The sequence below is a fragment of the Mercurialis annua genome, linkage group LG1-X (assembly GCF_937616625.2).
Source record: "Mercurialis annua linkage group LG1-X, ddMerAnnu1.2, whole genome shotgun sequence".
NCBI classification, from domain to species: Eukaryota; Viridiplantae; Streptophyta; class Magnoliopsida; order Malpighiales; family Euphorbiaceae; genus Mercurialis; species Mercurialis annua.
The window spans coordinates 39,921,513-39,932,976 of record NC_065570.1 but is presented as its reverse complement, the minus strand read 5'-3'; positions in this window follow the sequence as shown (position 1 = coordinate 39,932,976).

Genomic DNA, 11,464 nt, shown 5'->3' with positions numbered 1-11,464 from the left:
ATATAAAATATATGAGAACAAATAAGAAAAACTACTAAAAACTCTTAATTTTTTGGCAAAAATACTGAAAACTCCCCCACTTTTGAACTTTTTTTCAATTCTACCACCACCTAGGAGAATTCTCAATTACACCCTATTTAGGGTTTTCAGTTTTCATCTGTACCCCAAAATAAAAAAAATTGATAATTTAATTAATTTAATGATAAAATTATTGAAACCAACTAAATAGAGGGATTGTATCATTATTTTTTCCATTTGATAAAAACAAATAAATTAATATATGAAGGATTAATTTAAACTTTTTTCTAAATAAAAAGAGGTCATTTTAGTCAATTGGGGTACAGACGAAAACTGAAAACCCTAAATAGGGTGTAATTGAAAATTCTCCTACGTGGTGGTGCAATTGAAAACAAAGTCAAAGATGGGGTTTTTTTTAAGTATTTTTGCCTAATTTTTTTATATAAGTAATCAAATCTTAAAAATTGTTTCAATGCATCTTAAAAACTTCTAAAATAATTTTTTTTTAAAAAGTCATAAAATTCAAAAACATCCCTCATACATTTTGAAAACATCTCAGCGATAGCTCATATATGTTTTTCAAAAAAATAAATAAACATTACATTAAACTTTAAAATACAGAAATAAATGATGCATAACTTACATCTCTAAAACACTGATGCATGATATGTTTCAGATACATAAGTAATACATATCACACATAAATAATTAAAAAGAGAAAATTAATATATAAATATAAAATATATTTAATATCGCTGTTTTATTGGGAGCGTACAAATGAAAAGCTGAAAAGGTATTGAGAGAAATTTTTTTGTTTAGTATTTATATATAGGGGTGAGTTCGGTTTGGTTCGGTTCAGTTCGGTGTACAAAATGTTAAAACCGAACCAAACCACCCCTACTTAAGTGAAAATCAAACCGCACTATTTTGGTTCACGGTTTTTTCGGTTCGGATAACTAAATTTTTGGTGTTTTTCGGTCCGATTCGGTCGGTTCACACACTATCAAAATTAATAATAAACTTAATTTTTAAAAACTTTTAATATATAAAATAAATATACAGTCTGTTTTAAAAGACCTAAGAAATATATGTAAGGTCTTTTATCCAAAAAAAAAGAGGGCATATAAATTTACAGACCTAAATATAAATACAGACTACAAAAAATACAGGTCTACAAAGTTTAATAAATTTTACAGGCCAATTAACAACTTGTATAAGTTGTATAAAAAATGGAACTAATCTACAAAAAATGGAACTAATCTTCACTTCACTTCTTTTTGGTGTACCAAAATATGATCGCATCCCACCAATTAGTTCCCAAAAAGTGCAGTCAAAAACCTGAAAAAAGAAAAAAAAGCAGTGAATGAGTAATAAAAAGGAAAAAATGACTTAAAATGAAAGTCTAAATTAGTAATAAATTAGAATTAGGCTCAGCTTGCATAGGTTAAGTCATTAGATTCACCCAACTCTCATAAAGGCAACAAATGACTTATGTCAGACAATTAAAAGTTGAGCAATTCGGTGCTCTCCCTTCTCTCTAAAAACTAGTGCTCTCCCTTCTCTTTAAAACCAAAAAACTTTTTTCTTCTTCATCTTCATAAGGGTGGGAGAAGATGATTTTTCTGATTAACTGGAAAATTATCTTCTTTCCGCCCATAGTACTATTAATCGTAGATTTACTTTTTTTGCTTCAATAAGGCTTTCTTAAGGTGTTTGTATGAATTTTATTTTGATTGAATAAACTTTTAAATGTTGTTGTAGATCTAAAACTTAGGAGATAACTTGTGGATCTATTGAAGATGAAGACTTGAAAAGTTTGAAACTTCAAGAATCAAGCGGCTTCAAAATCGTATTTTCAATTTGAACCATTTATATTTTGGGTAATCTTTTGATGGTTGAAAAAGTCCTAATCGATGACTGTATTAACAGTTCTCATCATTATTTTAGAATAGTTCTTTCAATTTGTTGAAGAACCATTCATCTATGTAATTTTCATTCTCATCAAAGAAAGTTTTAGCCTTTGACAAAAAAAAAAGTTGAGCAATTCTAAACTTGAAGTGGAAGCTTCATCATTGCCAAAATGAAATGATATATTAGCATAAGACAGAGAAATTAAACACAATGTGCAGTGACTCCAAATTGCAGTGACTACATTTTAGACAGATCTCATCATTGTCAATTGATAATAAGGCTCAGATATGAAAAGTGCATCATGTATAAACAGTTAAGATCATAAAAAGGTGGCAATAATAAAATGTCTCACATTTCATAACCTATAGTATTAACTTAAATGTGGAAGCATCATCATAGCCATTAGCAAAAAACAGATAGAGAAATCAAAGTATCACAGCAGAAACATCATACCAGACAAGATTTCTACAATGTCTATATGCCAAATACCATTATTATGATGCATCAAGGCAAGAATAGATATACTAAGCATCAAAGTTCAGAAATGCAGCAAGGATATCATAAAAGCCAATAGGAGATTCCAAGGATCAGGAATTCAAATCAGCAAGTTAAATAAAAGAGATTAAACAGTCAAAGACAAACTGTTAATCATTTTTAGCATTTGCTGGATCTTGAAAACCTGAGAAATAAACATAAACAAGTTAGCAAACATTATATAAAAAAACAAAAATAAAACAGAAATAAGATAGAGATAGATTTAATTTACATGCTTCTAGCTCTTCCAACTCTTTCAAAGTCTGCTCAATTGAAACAGGCTTTGAGGGATCCCTTAGCCAATCTTGAGTGAAAATTAAAGCCTCCACAACCTTAGGAGTTAAACAACTCCTAAAATCATCAAGCACTCTACCACTAGTGCTAAAAGCAGACTCTGAAGCACTGTGGAGACTAGTACTGCAAGTATATCTCTAGCAATTCTGGATAGGACTGGGAATCTCTGAGAATTGTACTTCCACCATCTTAGAATATCAAAATTCCCATCATTAGGAGCTACTGCCTCACTTTAAGTAAACATCAAGTTCAGATTTTTTGCTTCCACCCACACCACCAGTCTCCAACATTTGCTGCAAGAACCGTTCCTTTTAACACAGAATTGGCATTAGAGAATTGGCCCTGAGTTTCAGATGAGGAGCCAGTCTGGCCAGCAACAGCCATTTCTTTCTTGTATTGCACATCGTAGTCATTAAATAACTCAACCAAGTCATCCATCACATACTTAAACAAAAATTTCCCTTCTAGGTCACCATACATCTCACTCAAGGTATATTCCATGTACACAACTCTATCTCTGGGATCTAAAATGTTAGCAAAAAAGATCACTTTATTCATAACTACTGGATCACCCCAGTACTTATTAAACTTAACTTTCATTTTAAGTCCCATTGACCTCAAAGACACATAAGTATAAGCAATCCAATCTTGGATAATTGTAGACAGATCAGATATCTCATTAAAATGGCTGTTAGAGGTCACATAAAGAGAACCAGAAATTCTCAATGTCATTTTATAAAAACACTCTAACATACCACATAACTCTCTAACATTATCCCAATCACTGATACTAGGCATATTATCACCCAAGTCTTTCTTAAAACTTGACTCCACTTCCTCATACTCTTCAAACACCTTTTAATACAACAAAGCAGTACTCAACATACGATAAGTTGAATTTCACCTAGTTGGGACATCTAGACACAAAGAACGCTTACAGACAGTTTCAGTTGACTCTTTACATTCTTTAAATTTACTCAATCCGAGAGGTGAATTTTTAATGTATCTAGCTGCCCTCCTAAACTTTTCAAATGAGTTACCAGACTCTTTTAGACAATCAGAAACAACAAGGTTAAGGATGTGAGAGATACATCTCATGTGTGCATATTTAGATCTTATAGAAGTACACCCACAACTCAACAATTTTTCCATAAAAAAAAAGTCATAGCAGCAGTATTATTCTCAGCATTATCAAGGGTCACAGAGAAAATGTTTTTAAGCCCCCACTCTTGCAAACAGGTTTCTAATGCCTTAGTCAAATGCTCTCCAATATGTTTCGAATAAGGCATAAAAGAGATAATCTTTTTATTAAGCTTCCAATCATCATCTATGTAATGGGCAGTGACACACATGTAATTTAGTCTTTGATTGGAAGTCCATAAATCACTAGTTAGACTAATTCTTTGTGTACTTGTTTTCAAAATATTTTTCATTTTCGATCTCTCTTCAACAAACATACAATAACAGTCTCTATTCACAGTAAACCTATAAGGGATTTTAAACAGTGGACAAGCAACACTCATTAGCTTCCTAAAACCCTGTTTCTCAACAAACTTAAAGGGCAATTCATCAACAATAATCATATATGCAACAGCTTGCCTAATTACATCCTGATCAAACTTCCATGAAGCAACATTAAACATTTCAGGAGCAGCAACACAACCATCATTCACAACAGGCTGAAAAGATAAAAGGGCTTGCCTATTTTCAATAGTGTGTGGGTGTTTAGTACATCTAAGCATATGACCCCTCAAAGTAGATGTTCCATTTTTTTTTGCATGACAACACTTTACTTGCAAGATCACACCCTTTGTATCTTTAATGGAATCAAAGTGGTCCCATACCATTGATCTTTGTTGTGACACCTTTCTCTTTTTTTGATTTGCTTCCACATTAGCATTGTCTTTTTGGCCATCACAAACAGGGACAGGGTCAGGTATAGATTCTTGACTAGCATTTAGTGCTTCCACATCAGCTTGGTCTTGGCCATTTCCAGGCTCAAGTTGGCTATCTGTTTGCTGAATCACCATATAAGGTTCCATCTACAAAATTAGATACAAAGGAAACAAAGACTCAGACAGCCAACCATTAAGAAATATATAAGCAGAACATAACAGAAATCAGAACTCGGAGAGCCAAAACCAACCAAAAAGAATTATACAAGCATAACATAACAGAAATTAGAACTCAGAGAGCCAAAACCAACCATTAGATTCAACAAAAGACATATTACCTTAAATTGAACGTTTTAAAGCTTCCGCCCAAGACCTTTTGCCAAGTCACCTTCGAGAAGTTGTTCATGAAAGATAGAAAAACATAAGACACTAAATAAGCAAACAGAGAAATCTGATGGAGTACCAGAATGATAAACCCCATAATAAACGAAGAAAGCACAAACTATAAAAGTTTAATCTCGGATATACCTTATAATCTGGTCTTTTTGGTAAGAAATGCAAGATCTGTACAAAATAAACAAAGAAACACACAAAAAAGTTAGCTAAAATTGTTTAAAACCAATTTTAATATAATAAATTAAAAAAAAAATCAAACCTGTTTACCTTAAAGGTCGGCATTTCTTCACAAAATCACTAGAGATTTTATCAATTAAAACTCTGAAAACCGATAAGCAAAGTTGCAATGTGAATTAGGGTTTCACTTTGATGTAATAGAGAAGAACGATGACTGACCAAGTCTCTAACAGTATTCAACAAACATTGAATCCATTAAAGAGAAGAATATCTAGTGATATAAGCCAGAGAGAAGAGTGTTTTTAGGGTTTCATCAACTGAGAGAGAGGGTAGAGAAGAAGAGAGTTGAGAGAACTCAGAGGAGAGAAGGGAAAGCCATAGGAGTAGGGCTGGGAGTGTCGATAAGGTTGAGTGAATTAGGTATAGGAAAAGTTTAAGGGGAGTATTTATACCCCCTAGCCCTAAAACAAAACGACATCGTTTGGTAATTTCGGTTTTCGATTTGGTTAACCGCGCCCTAAAACCAGATCAAAACCGAAAACCGCAGAAATAAAAATTCCCAAACCAAATCACACCGAAGAAACCGATTTAACCACTCCACAATTTTTTTCGACTCGGTTTGGATCGATTTTACGGAGTGGTCCGGTTTTTGCTCACCCCTATTTATGTATGTTTGAAAACTTTGGACGAGTATAATAATTTCTTTTATTTTCTATTATAAATTGTACACATGCAATTCTAATAAATTTTAATAACAGAAAAATTAATCAATGATTGTTTTGGTTGACAACTGTACACATTTGTTTCCCGGACAGGTACAAAAATGATAAGGAATTGAAGCGTTCGATGATGATTTTCAGAGATACCCGGATGACGAGCTAGTGATTCGCCTACTAAAATTCAAACATACTAGTTGATGCGCATCAACAAACTTGAACGAGTGAAGTGTAATTGTCGCAAATAACCACAAAAACTGAAAGGGATTGTGATAGAAATCTAAAAACTTGGATTAATTGCAATGTCTTACAAGTTTATCGGTCAATTTGTATGTTTGACATACTAAACTGCCCAAAATCTAACCTTAGGGATCCTACAACCCTTTTTCTACACTTCTAGGGACCAAAAATGATTTTTTGCTGCCTTTTCCTTGGCATACACTAATTAATACGAATAATAACTAATCTAAAACAAAGTTTTAACCTAATCTAAACACATAGTAAACTTTAACCTTAACCCTAATCTAACCTACTTTTATAAATACAAGCTTAACACACTTTCTTCAGCATAAAAAAGAGCATTAATCTCCGATGTTATTGAAACCCCCAATAGCAGCCTTAGGGGGGTAAATAGGTTTTGAATAGTAAATTAAAATTTTGTAGATAGCGGAAATGAGAATTTATAATTGAGTTAGAGTGTAGAAAGATGAACACAAATGTTTAGAATGGTTCAGCTTAAATATAAGCTTAGTGTGAGCGGAAGCGGGAGTTTCAGGGCTCCCGTTCGCCCAGAATTATGGCAGGACTTTATTATGGGCAAGTTTTAAAATAATATAAAGTCGCCACCTATCTCAGTTAGGAAATACCTTTTACATAGACTTGATAACCTTACTCGCTTATGGGTAAGATTACCATACGCCGACCAAAGACTGGGTTTGTGGACCTATCCGTCTCATGCGCTTGGCCTATTAATCTCTAATTTTTACCTACTGGATGTATCAAAATCATTTCGACATTCAATTGCAATTCACAAGATATGGTGCTTAAGGAAAGAAACACTTATGAAAGCAGTAAACACGTTTGACGCTTATATGACTCGATCTGGATTGGTCAGGTAGCAGTTACTCCTAAGCATACATCTAAACCTAGCAGTTTCTAACAGATAACAAGTATTGGCTGGTCTGGATTGATTACATGAACAAAGTCTAAATCTGGTGTATATGTTTGATTGATTTTATTTAAGTCATATTGAAAATCATATATAACCTCTAATTACATTTTATATGAAATCCTAAGAAGTCTAGGTGATTGGCTAGAATTTATTTGATTGCTACATTAGTCCATAAGCCTGTTAATACATGGATTTGCATGCTTCTGAAAAGTAGTAAACTTTATCGACTGTAATACCCCAAAAGATTTAACTATCTAATTGGACCATGTGTCCAGTTTTTAGTGGCCGGGGTGGCGATCTCAGAAGAACTTCTGAGAAATTTAATTGATAAATCCAAGTAGGTCGGTCTCGGGGAAAGTAATTTTGTGAAATTTAATAATCATATTTCAATTCTAAAGTTGGAATTTGAAATAAAAGAAAAAATGTCAAAAAAGTCCCAAACTAGAGTTCATGGACTAAAGTGGTAATTTAACCAATTAAATCCCATAGTGAAAATTATTTTGCCAAACTCCGCGAAATGTTTTATAATATATGTGGTAAAAGTTTCGGGTCAATCAGAGACCTTTTAAAATTTGGACGCGGATGCATTTTGGACTAAATTGTAACCTTTGAAAAGTTTAAGGGATAAAGTGCAAATTAGCCAATTAAATCTCGAGATCAGTAATTAAAAGATATTGACGGAAAATAATAATTTTGGGCTAAGTATTATTTAATTGGATATAAATAATACGTATAAAAGGATAATTTAACCGTTTGGTTAAATTAGAAAGTTTGAAAGAGAAATGGTTTAAGTTAAAGAAATGAGGGATCAAAACGACCTTTTGGCCAAAATATATATATATATATATGGATTAAGAAGAACAGAAGGATCGAGAAAGGATAGGAAAGAAACAGATGAGAGAAAGAAAAATTCGACAATCGATTACGATCCGTCGCCGTTTCGCCGTTTCTCGTCCAAATCGAGCGTTCTATATATCGATTTGTTCAGAATTCGATTCTCTATCGTTTACAAGCTTCAAATCGAGGTAATCTTGACGTTTTTATTGTGAGAATTGATAAATAAGGGTTATTTTATTTTAACGAATTAAACGAATCGTAATCGCATTTCAATTGTCGTTTTTGATGAAATTTGAAGTGGTTATTGTTGAAAATCATGTTAGAATCGATTTAGGACGTTTAAGCACGTCAGAAATGGCCCGGGGAGCGAACCCCGGGGCTGCACGTCGGCAGCCAACAGGCTACACGTCGGCAGCCCACAGGATGCACGTCGGCAGCCAACAGGCTGCACGTTCGTGCGGACTACACGTTCGCGCAGACTGCTGCACGAACGTGCAGCATGTGCTACATGATCGTGCAGCACAATAATTGCACGATCGTGCAGCACAGTAACTGCACGAACGTGCAGTACACTGCTGCACGAACGTACAGTCTTTTGCCAAAGGGGGATTTTTGATTCGGGCTTTCTGGGCCCTGACGCGACGCGGAAACTTGATTTCAGACAATTTCAAGTCGCGTAATCAATCGTGATTTGATTGAATTTCAAAACGTAAACTAGGACGTTTAAAAGAGAAGTGTGACTAAGAGAATAATAAGTTAAGAGTCGTATTAGAAATACGACTGTGTTAACCTAAGTTTATAACTTAGGATTTTGATATTAAGCCTATGTTTATGAATTAAACGTACGTATGATTTGAGTAGGAAATGGATATATCGACAAGCTATCAGGTCGTTGAGCTGGAGTAACTACGAGATCTAACGATACACGGAACGTGATCGGGTGACGATAATGCAGTTTTGGGTAGCGGTCACAATGAGTGGCAAATTTACTTTTACGTATTATTATAAAAGTTATTTTCTTATATCATGAACACTATTATTAAATACCTCGTATCTATATGATTTGCTCGTATAAGATGTTTTGTTTGATAGATTTGATTATATGAATTCTGTTTTATTCATTGTTTTGAAGATGAATGTCTAATGTGCGGTCCAAAGAGACCAACTACCTATTGGGTGTCAATAGGCTGTGTGATTAGTGAGTCAGTCTAGAGTGCCTGACTTTGTGATTAAGAGATATATTACGAATACGATACGAGAGTGAACTCGGTTACGGTGTAGTCTGGAGTCCCCGTATCTAGTGGGCTGGGCCCACCAATGGGTTGGACTCACCAGTAGGTTGGACCCACCAGTGAGTTGGACTCACACTTTATGATTTCGATACGAGTGAGCACTCGGATACGGTGTAGTCTGGAAGTCCCCGTATCTAGTGAGATAGACTCACACTTTTGAAATTAATAATGTTTGCTTATATCATAAATTTATATATGTATTAAGCGTGTAACGCTATATTTTGATAATACTATAAGTAACTTGCAAACTCACTCAGTATTTTCCCAAATACTGACCCCTCACTCTTATGTTTGTAGGTAGACGGAGTCGGATCAGACAAACCATCTCCATTGTGCAAGAAGTCGTTGGACTTGCACAAATATGAATTCCTATAGCTGCAGTAGTCAGTAGGCGTCAATAGAAAACCTATGATTTGATTTCAAATGGTTAATTCTTAATGTAAACTTTAGTATAATATTTCAATATCTATAATAGTATTATTTAAAAGAGTTTTCTAAAAATGTTTTATATATGATATTATGTTTTTAAATGCGAAAAATTATTAGTGGTTTTAGGCTTGCTACGGGTTTCGGAGCTACCACTCCCATTCCCTAGCGCCGGTCTCGGCACAATAATTTGGGTCGTGACAATTGTGGTATCAGAGCAGTTGGTCCAGTTACCTATGCTAAGATGCGTTTGTCGGTTAAGTAACCTAGGAACTACTGCAGCTATAGAGTTGAGGTTTGTCTGATCCAAGTCGTTAGTATGATGTGTTTTGTGATAGGTACGATAAAATGATTTGTGAAATACTTATTTGTTTCTTGTGACACGTATATACGAGATATATACGTATATGTTGTTTCGATGAGACATGCATACATGCTATGCTTTTTGAGCTGAAGTTTCTAGGAGAGGTATTGCCTCCTACGAATAGAATATAATTGATATGATTATGATTTGATGTCATATATATGTGTGCTTAGCATCAGATAACGTGAGACATGTTATTGGATTCGATCGATCAAAATTTTAGAAAGAGTGTGAAGAAGGAATGCAAAGTTGTAGAAGTTGAAGGACTTTCCAAATACAGAGTTTAAAAAGGTCTAGAGAACTTACAAACTCAAAGTTTATAACTTACTGAAGTTATTTGTTTAACGATTTTAAAAGCATAATTGTGCCTAGACCCGTGTTAGTCATTGATGATTGCCACGACATTGATAGAAATGCATCACTACATACATCAATACATGCATTAATAGGACATGCATCATATGCATTATGTTCAGACGAAGAGGTGAGATGTGGCAACTATTTGGAGATGAGAGACGTCATCACCCTAGTGCACAATTTTGCTAAGATTTAAATGGAATTTTTAAATGAGTCGTTTTATTTGAAAAAAAATTCAAGAGTTTTGTTTTTAGTGTAAGCATACCTAGACCAGAACTCTGTGATGGAAATGAAGTGCTCGCGAGCAAACTGCGATCTAGGCTATGAGACGAATGGATATGTATAGTTGTGAGAACATAGGATTTGTGCCTCTAGCTAATGAACTTAGCATGGATAGTAGATATATGTTCGGATAGTAAAACATATCCGATTAATAACGTATGACATGTATGTTATATTTTAATACTCTTGATGTTTGATTAAGTCTATGTGAGCGGAATGCTCACAAGACTTAAGTTATGATACATAATCAAGAAAATCTAGGGAACACTGGTTTTCTTGAATTCGGTTAGATGCTATAGCTATAATAGTTATATACGTATAACATATACAATGCGAGTATATGTTTTGATAATTTGCTAAGTCTACAATGAGTCAGAGCGCTCAGAAGACTTGCAATAAGAGACCTCACTCTCGAAAGCCTAAGGGAAGGAGACGTTCCTAAAGTCCAACTTACGTGGACAGCGGTTAGTTGCGATGACTAGTAGGTGTTATATTTTAAGGAATTCATCAGGATTCCTTTATGTATTCGTCATACTATGAATAAAGAACTGCGCGAACGCGCGCTGTTGCACAACAAGTATATGAGGCGCGAGAAGAAGATCGAGGTAACCAAAGCGAATGCAATCTACTCCAATTGGTCAGTAAAGGCCAGAGACGAGATAAAGGATAATGGAAACTTAGCAAAGTAAAGTGGGAACATACAGGCATCGGAAGTGCCGCAGTAACCCAACGTCGTTATGAATCAGTTAGCCGTAAAAGCAACTGATGTAAGGAATTGGATGCCAATAATAGGA